Raw genomic sequence first — 10,975 nt, 5'->3', positions numbered from 1 at the left:
AATCCATTACCGAAGATTTGAAAGAAAATGTGTGTCTTATAGCAAAGCCATATCAGGCTATCTGCTGTGTCCACAGAGGGTAATGAAACCCGTGAATTTAGCGTTGTAAATCAGTAGACTTATCGCTGTCCCACCAGGGGACAAAAGAAAGTTAATCTATAACTGATAATTGAAGTACGGAGATAGAATAGGTCCGTAACTGATCATCAAAGAATCCAAACAAAATAAATCTCTAACTGATCATCAAACGATTAAAACCAAAGCAATTTATAAATGCTCATCGAAAGATTGAAACAGATTAAATATATAAATTATAATCGAAAGATTAAAACCGAATAAATCTCTAACTGATCACTACATAATCGAAAAACAACTATATATATATCTGATGATTGAAAAATCAAAATAGATTAAATCGATAACTGATCGCTAATTAATCAAAATAAAGTAAATGTATAACTGATCATCGAAGTATCAAAACAGAATAAATATTAAACTGATCACCAAGAGATTAAAAGGGAATAAATTCATAACTGATCATCGAAGAACCTATATAAGATAAATCTTTAACTGATCATCAGCGAAGCAAAACAGAATAAACATAAAAGTCATTACCGAATCACTAAAAGACAACATTATTTTCGAATCTTAATGTATACTTGCAACATTTGTGTAAATTTAACAACATATTCATTCAACTGTCAATTAGTGAATAAAAGGTTAGAAGATTTATGAGTGAACAGTTCATAGATAATTCTTGAAATTAGGAATTACTTTAAGGATAATCAATTGTCAGTTCACGAAACCTCTCTTTTAATCTGCTTTTATAATAGTGTTTAAGTGTGAATAAAGTTTAGAAGGGATAATTAAATTGATCGAGAATCCAGCTTTGATCAGGGAAGAAACTAAACTACCAACAGATGACTTATCACTGAAGGATCGAAACAGAATAAACCTAAAACTAAGCACTGAAAGAGAAAAACAGAATAAACTGAACTAATAACTGAAGACTAGAAACGAAATGAATACAAAACTGATAACTGAAGAAAGGAGAAATGGTATATTATAACTGATTAGTCAAGGTCGAAACAGAATAGATCGAAACGAAACCAATTCTTAATTAGATAATTATCCAAGGGTAGAAACAGGTTAATTCCATGCATGATCACCGTATCATAGAAATATAATTACTCAGTAAATCATCACTGAATAATTGAAAGACAAAAATATAACTTATGATCAAAAGAACAAAACAGTTCGAATCTATAAATGATCACTAAAGGCTTGATTCAGAATACACCTATAACTGAAGCAATCACTGAAGGATTAAAACAGATTTTTTTTTATAACTGATCATAAAAGAATTAAAATGAAATAAATCTATAACTGATCATCGAAGTATGAAGATAAAATATATCCATAGCTGATCACTAGAGGATTTAAATAGAACAAATCTATAACTGATAACCAAAGTATCGAAACAGAATAAATCTATAAATTATTGTCGAAGATCGAAAGAAAATAAGTCTGTATCTGGTCATCGAATAACCAAAACATCTTTAACTAATTATTGAATGATTGGAAACAGGTCTATAACTAATACTTGAAGTATGAAAACATATGAAATATATAACTCATCAATAAAGGATTGAAACAGAATAAAGCTATAACTGGTCACTGAAGGATCGCAATAGAATGAAATTAGAAATGATCATTAGAAGATCCAGATAAAGTATATCTATAACTAATAATCAAACAATAGAAACGGAGAGATCTATAATTGATCATTGAATAGCCGAAAAACAAATATACTACTGATTGCTAAAGGATCAAACAGAATAAATCTATAATTGATCACTAGAGGATTGTAACCGATTACAATAATAATTGAACGTCGGACGATCCACATAAAATATATCTACAATTGGTTATCAAAGGATTGAAACGGAAAAAGATATAATTATTCACAGAATGATATAAAGATTCTATTGCTGATCATTGAAGGATCAACTAGAATTAATATATAACTGATCATCAAAGGTTGAAACAAAAAATGCACTAATTATCGAAAGATCAAGAAGAAATAAATCATCAAATAACCAAAACTGAAGAAATGTAAAAGTTATGTTTGAGGGATTGAAAGAGAATAACTTTATAATGATCACCGAGAGATCAAAATAAAATACATCTATAACTGAACACTGAAGAATCGAAAAAAAAGTGATCATCGAAAGATCCAAATTGAAAATTCTACACTTGATCATTGAATGGTAGAAAAACAAATCTATTGCTGATCATCGAAGGATCTAGCTAAAATATATTCATAACTGGACGTCAAAGAATAAAAACGGAAACAACCTAAAATTTATCACTGAAGGATTGAAATAGAATAATTTTATAACTGGTTACCAAAAGATCAAGTTAAAATAAATCTATAGCTAACCATTAGAGGATTGAAAGAAAATATATCTAAAAGAAGTCGCCGAAGAATTGAAACAAAATAGATGTATAACTGATCACTAAAGGATCAAAATAGAATAAATCTATAACTTATCATCGAAGATCGGAAGAAAATAAATATATAACTGATCACCAAAGGATTCAAACAATATTATAAAATGATCCTAGAAAGATTGAGACCAGAGAAATCGATAACTTATATAAGGCTTACTCGTTAGGTTAGAGAGTAATATTCACCTGATCTCATATGGATGTAAAATATATATATATGTATTTAATTCAAACAAAAAACATGTGAAGGCTTATACATTAAGCTCATATAGTATACTTTCCATTGAGAATCTTAAACAAAGCAAACAATATCCCAGAAGGCATTTGTGTTAACAGTTAGAATAAGTTTATTTCGTCCAATAAAAAAAAATTATATATACATACCATCAACATTTCGACCAAGTTTATTATAATGTTAAAATACAGAGTTAGATAGCACTGTCGTATCAATATGTGTATATATATGCATAAACATGTATGTATGTATGCTTTGTACATAGCCATAGAAAGCAAACCTTGTATTCAGCATAGTTAGTGTTTAGTAGAAAGTTGGGAAGGTCAGATACTTCGTTGCCATGGCTACGTTTCCATGGCTGCAGTTGACGTCATTTGTCTCTGTACAGAACTGTAGGTCTTACTGGCGGAATATCGACACTCTCTAATCGATACCAAAGAGAGCTCACGACCAGGCGTTCTTAAACTATGGATACTCTATGCACATACTCATATATATATATATATTCAGTACAATAAAAACTGCGCGGTTTGTTCAGTATCATTCGTTACCTTGATAATCTTTGTTTTATTTAAGCAGACAGACACACACGGTGATAGTTGAATGGTTAGCTGTGTGTGTGTTTTCTCACATTTCAGCTATACCTATAATTTTAACTTCTTATACTAAATTTTCTTCTTATTTTGTAACGGGAAAATAATTGATAGAAGCAGACCAAAAACAACAAATGTATCTTTGACGCACGAAGTCAAAGTTACTGTATCAAATTACAGTTAATTTTTTTAAAAGAAAGTTACTGAATTACACGCGCTTCTGAAACTAAAATTAATCTAAAGAGTTTTGAGTCATGGTTGCACCAGATTGAAAAACGGAGAGTATTGATGTTATACATTTACTATACGGCGTTGTATGTATTGATATACCAAGTAAAGGGTTTTTGTCTTTTTTTGTTGTTGTTGTTTTTGGAACAGTCGCCATAAATTTGAACAGATCATTCGAAATGTGCACATCAAACATCAGTCACTAGGGTAATCTATTGTGTTTATGTATATTAATAACCACATCTCAGGTTTCTTTGTACTTCTTGATTTTAGAAATATATAGTTTCTGCTATACACATCGATAATATTAATGAATTGTTTATGGAGTTCTCTCTAGGGACGTTAGTTTGGTTTAGTTTGTTTTGTTTTGAATTTCGCGCAAAGCTACACCAGCCGTACCTAATTTAGTGGTGACAGACTAGAGGGAAGGCAGCTAGTCAACGCTGCCAACTCTTGAGCTATTCTTTTACCAACGAATAGTAGGATTGACCGATAAATTATAACACCACCACAGCCGAAACTAGGAGCATGTTCGGTGACGAGGATCGAAGCCGCGATCCTCAGATTGTGATTAAAGCAGCTTAACCACCAGGCCATGCCATGCTTAGGAACATTAATAAAAAGACTATGATTTTGGTAGTTATAATGTAGTACAGTACCGTTTCCTATCCACAAATGTTCTAAGATATTCGACAAAGAACAGAAATAATAAAACAATTTCTTCGGTATGTTTCCTAATTATTACTGGAAATCAATATACGTCGCCTGTTATATTTTATTTATTTCTTCGTTTAGAAAGCGAAATTTTCAGAAACAAAAACAAACAGATATATATTTTATAGCGCGTACAAATTTTCGTCTAAGCAAATCTTCGTACTGACTTTATTTTCGAATCGTATACCTACTTTCTCCGACATCATCATCGTGTTTAATTTCATAAATGATCGGAGGTTTAACGCTCCTTACTGTTGTAACGTTGTTCTCTCGGTGGCAGGTTCTTTTAAATTATCTGACGAAAATAATTCCAAGTCCAGTCCACGTAAATGATAACAAATTAGTTTATTTCTTCCTTAACGTTTTTACAAGCTTGAAGACTGTGGAACCTGTAGGCCACATTTACAAATGACGCTAACTGCACCACACTGACATAAAGAATAAACTCACTTGTACCACGTCACGGTTGAAACGAAAAAACTCACCGACTGATTTACTTTACTGGCTAGAAACAACTCTTCCATCTTCTCAACTATCTTTTTAACTATCCTCTCTTGAACTCCGTATTTATAATATACTCTCAAACTTACTAGAAAACTCTGTCGTCACATCTTTAGAGCTTTCTAAGCCTACCTTATTAAATTCAACGTCATCATTACGACCTACAGCTCCCTCTGGCCACCTTCTAAATTACTACATTAAAAATATAGCTTATAACACTAGTTTCACTTTTCAGGCATACACTCTTGTATATCTTATACACGTTCACATAAGAAATCTACCTTTTTGAACTCACATAGATGTTGATAGATATTTATTTTCGGATATCGTACTTACTTTCTGTAGTGACATCACCACGTTTAAATGTAGAAATGCCTGGAGGTTAAACTCTCCCTACTTTCAGTTGGGACAACTAATGACGTAGGTAGGCCTACCTTCTAAGAGAAATGACGTTGTCTTTCTTGTATATATAATGCCACACTCTCTTAGTCTAAAACAAAATAATCTTCCGAATAGATCTTCCACCTAGAAGCCACATCTCATTTTCCATGCACTCGTCTTTTGGGTTGTTTTTGCATTAAATAATAAGAATTTTACTTTGTGTAACATTGTACACATTCTCTTGTTTTTTCAAACCAATATATAGATATTCCAGTTTTAGCAGCGTTATACAAATCCTGCCCATTCCTACTGTTATTCCCAGTTACTACCTGAAAGGTAAATCTGCGAATACCAAACCTGTAGATTTTGTGACGGAAGAGGCTTAACAGAAAAACAAGAAATAACCTCCACGAACGTTAAAACAATAAGTATATTGTACATACTGTATGGTAATGAGAGCCGATATAACTTCGCTGACTCAAAGTTTTAAAAATCGTTTTCAAAAGAATCCTACAGGATTGCGCGGTTAACTATAACGTTAATATAGGCTTATAACATTCATCAATTCTTTATATAGGTGACACTGGGCATTATTAATTATACCAAATAGTAATGTTTGCAACATTTGGATTGGTGAAAGCAAAACAGAACTATGTGACAGTTATAACTAGCCTAGCGTTATGCCTACATAACACACAACGTATTTGATATCCGTTCCGAACTATAGAGTTGAACAAAGGAAAAGCCAGTGTTGCTCACAACAACAACAGAATAGGCGTTCCTCATTGTGAGGAAGAAGCTTTAAGCAGTTTTAAATTACTGAAAGTTTTTTCTTTTCTTCGGGACTGTCTAATTGCCCGGTTTAATAATGTAGATTGTTTGTTTGTTGTTAAGCACAAAGTTACACAATAGACTATCTGTGCTATGCTCGCCATTGGTATCGAAACCCGGTTTTTAACCTTATAAGCCTTCAGACTTACTGCTGAGCCACTAGGGGATAGGAAGATATACTTTAGATCAGTGGTTCCCAACCTGGGATCCGCGAAGCTAATACTGGGGGTTCGTGAGCTATTTTCTTTAATTAAATAATGCACGGAAAACACAGAATGGGGTCCAAGGGGAAAAAATTAATAATAAAGGGGGTTCTTGGTGGTGAAAAGGTTGGGATCCACTACTTTAGATGTTTCTTTAAAGCTTCCAAAAATATTTTAAATTGTTGCTTTTATTTGCACTAAATATAAAATAGTGAAGTTTAAATTATTTGCTAAGATATGGAAATGAATAAAGAAACACGAATGCCTAAAGACTCGAGTATAAAATGTATTGCTTTTACAGTTGCAGGAATTTTGAAAGCCAAATTTACATAACAGTTTCTTCGAGCTTTATATAATTTTTTATCAATCAACTAGTCAAGGGAAAACATTTATGAATAACTCTGGTCATCTTTCTATTTATAAGCCGGATCTGTATTAGTTAGTAACCCCTCCACCCACTCCAAGAGATAACTTTGTCCCAAAAGTATAATTTGGTTTGACTAGTATCGTATTAAAGACAGTAATTTCAAAAAAGTGTTGGGAGTACTTGGACATTTGACCAGTTATGAAATCATTTTGGAAATCACTCGCGATATTAAGTGACTATAGCCTTGAGGTCTTCAAGTGAAAAAGAAACATAGAAACGATTTGAAAAACAAGATTAAAAGTCAAAAACTTAACAAAATGTCGAATGTTATCGAGATCAGTCTGTAAACAAGAAGCCAAATAATATTTCACATTACAGCCAGACTTACCCTAATAGATTACAAGAACAGTCCGAAAAGCATGCCGCAGGATAAGGTCAGAATCAGGTTCCTATCGTGCGGAAAACACTTCTTTTGGTTACAGACACTGGAGGGAAAATCCAGTCCTTTAAAACAACCAAACGTCCTTAAAATCTTCCAATAAAAAATCAAACGGCAGTCTATCTAAAAACCTTATATAAAATATCTTGTTTAAACTGAACTAAAAAACTTCCTACTATGTAAGTCACGAGATGGCGCTATTGTCCAACTTTTTTCAAAAACTTTCATCCCATTTTATTCAGCATTTCTGGTGTATTTATATACTTTAACTGTCTGCAAAAATCTACTTTACCTTAAGAATGTTACACTTCTCTGTTTACCATTACTTTCGTGCTATTTCTGTATGGTAATTAATTTATATGGCAATGACAACATGGTAACTGATTTTGTTGTGTTGTTGGCACAGTATTCCAATGGAAATAAATACAAAGCAGCAATTTTATTGAAACAATTATGTGATTATTATATGTTACGTCTTCGTCTCGAGCTCCACCCATTGCCAGTCTTTGTGCAGTTGCAATTTTATATAAAGACAGAAATGTTCAGTGTAGAATATTATTTGAAAATCTCGCAGTTTTACTCAGTCTTGTCTTAATGGTTGTGTTGATATAAATGTATGATGTATACCATATACGAGCAGGCAAACAAATACAAGTTATTCATTTATTTCGACTCTAAACTTCAGGCCCGTCTCTCTCAATTTCCACGAGTTATTAATTTATTCTGACTCTAAACTTCAGCCCAGTCTCTCTCAATTTCCACAGTTTATTCATTTATTTTGACTCTAAACTTCATGCCCGTCTCTCTCAATTTTCATAAGTTATTCATTTAGTTCGACTCTAAACTTCAGGCCAGTCTCTCTCAATTTCCACAGTTTATTCATTTAGTTCGACTCTAAACTTCAGGCCAGTCTTTCTCAATTTCCACAATTTAGTCCTTTTTTAGAAACTTTGATAAGCTTTTAATATGTTGTAAAAAATGTCTACTATAGTATATTTATATCCGCCTTTTGTTTACATTCTTTGAAGTGAATTGCGCGCGCATTTTTAGGACAGACAAAACTGAGTATTATTATAATAGATTCCAAATTATCATTAACAAAATATCCATTCTGTACATACTCTTTCAAAAACAGGGTTAAAAATGGTTGATTATAGATAGCTACACTAAACACAATTGGTCTAACTACATATTGCAGTTCGTGAACCTAATAGGGCCATATAAGACCTCACATTGTGACAAATTTCTTCTGTTGTCACGCCATTTTTTTAAACTCCTTGTCACTAAGTATCGGTATTTAGGTGTTTTAATAGACCAGGGATGGTCAGGTGCATGAATACCTTTTCCTCCTTTTTTTAACTTTAAAAAGGTATATCGTACTTTTAGCTTCCCTGGTTTACGTTGAACCACACCTTGTTGGTATAAAATTATCCGCTTTACTTAAAATATATATTTCACTTTGTTGATGTAATCCACTTTTATTTTAAACCACAAATCCATTACCTTTATTTTATTATCTTGTAACATCTCGAAAGCACAACCAATGACTTGAGTTTTAACTTATTCAAAAGTTCCGAACCTATTTGTTTTCAAATTTGACACTTAGGCGGTTTTTGTAAACAAAAAAGAAAAAAATGTTTCCAACCTACAAAACGATACTCTGCAGTAACTTTCCTAGAGGTGAATAAAAAATGGTATTCCTTCTGGATAAGACCCTTTTCTTATCATCAGACAAACGACAGTTTCATAAATTATGAAACCATCATCTGGGTATTCTAAGAACGTCTATGCATATTTTTTAGGTCATTAAGTTTACTTAACAGTTTTGCTTTACTCTCAGTTATTATTATTTTAACTTTCAAATATCGTGGTAGGTTTAGGGGCTAACCTTGTTGTTTGGTTTGTTATAACGATTGCTATCGTTGGGTGGGATATTTTTTATTCAGTAAAAATAATACAAAGTTCAGTCCACTTAACGATAACGAGTTATTTATTTCTTTAACTCTAACGTAATACGTTCTACAGGTTACGTTATTTGATAGGCCTAACCCATAAATAAAGCTTAACAATCACTTAATTGCAAAATTTCTTCTCATATCTACGACACAACTCAAAATTGTATCGATAACACAATAACAGACTCATTAACTACGTAATCAATTGAATGCTCATTGATTCAGTTAATCCTTGTTAACTCACTCATTGACGAACTAACTGATTAATTGTCTTTAACACAAGTATTAACTCACTCACTTTAATATTTTAATACCATACTTTTTTTATCTATACATCCCGAAGATTCGGTATGTCACGTGCTCATTACGTTACGTTAATTGTAAAACTCAGGAAACTACTAGACATGCTAAAAACACCCACTAGCAACCAAAAGGTCTAAATCAAAATATTAAAAACATAGCCTACAACACTTTCCCTCCTTAGATCGTGAACTCTCTTGAACAACCCTAATACACAAATAAAACATTACATTAAACTAAACAATTTATAACTAGAAATAAAATCACTATTTACATTAACAAAATATAATTTTCATAAACAGACATTAGAATCACTAAATCTCAATCAAATGTTTCAAAAGAATTACACTCACAAATATGATTAACAAAACAAAATATTAATTATGTTATTTGCTGTCTGTAAACTGTCAATTCATTTTTATTTTTAGTGGGTTTCTTCTCTGTAGCTTGTCATCGGGTAGTTCTCCTTGTATAGATGATTGAATGAATCCACCAGTAGCTGTATCCCTGTTGATACTCTGGAAGTGGTCTCAACAAAAACCTCGAGCTCTCCAAAAGGTGAAGTTTTGACTGAAGTTAAGCAATTGATTATTATTTCACAGGCGCACTTCTAAAGATGACCACGGTGGATGACCTTTATCTTGGACTGCTTGTCCTTCTGGATCCTGTCCAGTTGCGCTACAGGTTGGCTGTCTTCATTCCTCTACACTTCTGTCCTTGTTGTCGCTATAAGTCCAACTTTTGTTGGTGTAATTGTTGTATAGTTCATGGCGACTTCCTGGTTATAGACTGTGAAGCTGGTCTAGCTTACAGCAATGCTACGCATAAAGTTAGTTCTCAATATACGCTTTTCCACAATGTCAACTACCCACTCACCATGTTGTGTAGAGAAGTTTCCACAGTGAAGGTGATTTCCAACTTTTCTCTTGCTGGAATGCTTTTACCACTTGTCATGCACATAAATCCATCTACTTGCTTCATCTCTAGAGATAATTTATCATCTTTCATCACCAAACAAGGTCGAACAGTTGTAATTGTAGAACCAGTATCGATCAACATATTGTAAGTCTTCCCTTCGATAAACCCCTTGACTCGTAAACTGATTTATTTAAATAACACACCCTTTATTTCCAGCGGAACAGCGAGAATATTCTCATCCTCAATATAATATTTTCTTGGTTCATTATCGACAACTGATTCATCATATGTAATGACCTTGTTTTCGACATTTATAACAGATCTCCTTTTCTGAAGAGCTGCAAAGGCAAATTCAGCAAGACAAAAATAAATGGAGAGATGTACTGCGACGGTTGCTGGATTGTACACAATATTTAGCTTCTCAGAATCTTGCATTTCGTGGTCATATTGAAGACATAACTTCAAACGAAAACCCTGGAAATTTTCTGTCACTTTTGCAGTTATTAGCAAAGTATGATCCAGTAATGAGAGAGCATTTAGAGCGTGTTAAAAACAAACAAACGTCAACATTTTATCTTTCTCCTGAAATTCAAAATGCGAAATTATTGTTTGTCAGCAGTTCGTAGAAACAAATACTATGGTATTCTGTTTGATTCCACAAATGATTTAGCCCATCGTGAGCAATTGGCCCAAATGATTTGATTTGTTGACATTGACTTTAAGACAAGAAAAGTAGAAGTCAAAGAGGCATTTATTGACTTTCCACAGATAAAGGAAAAGAGACGCTGCCAATACTGAG

The sequence above is a fragment of the Limulus polyphemus genome, unplaced genomic scaffold (assembly GCF_000517525.1).
Source record: "Limulus polyphemus unplaced genomic scaffold, Limulus_polyphemus-2.1.2 Scaffold908, whole genome shotgun sequence".
NCBI lineage: Eukaryota > Metazoa > Arthropoda > Merostomata > Xiphosura > Limulidae > Limulus > Limulus polyphemus.
The sequence above is the reverse complement of the archived record's forward strand: the minus strand, read 5'-3'. Positions refer to the sequence as shown.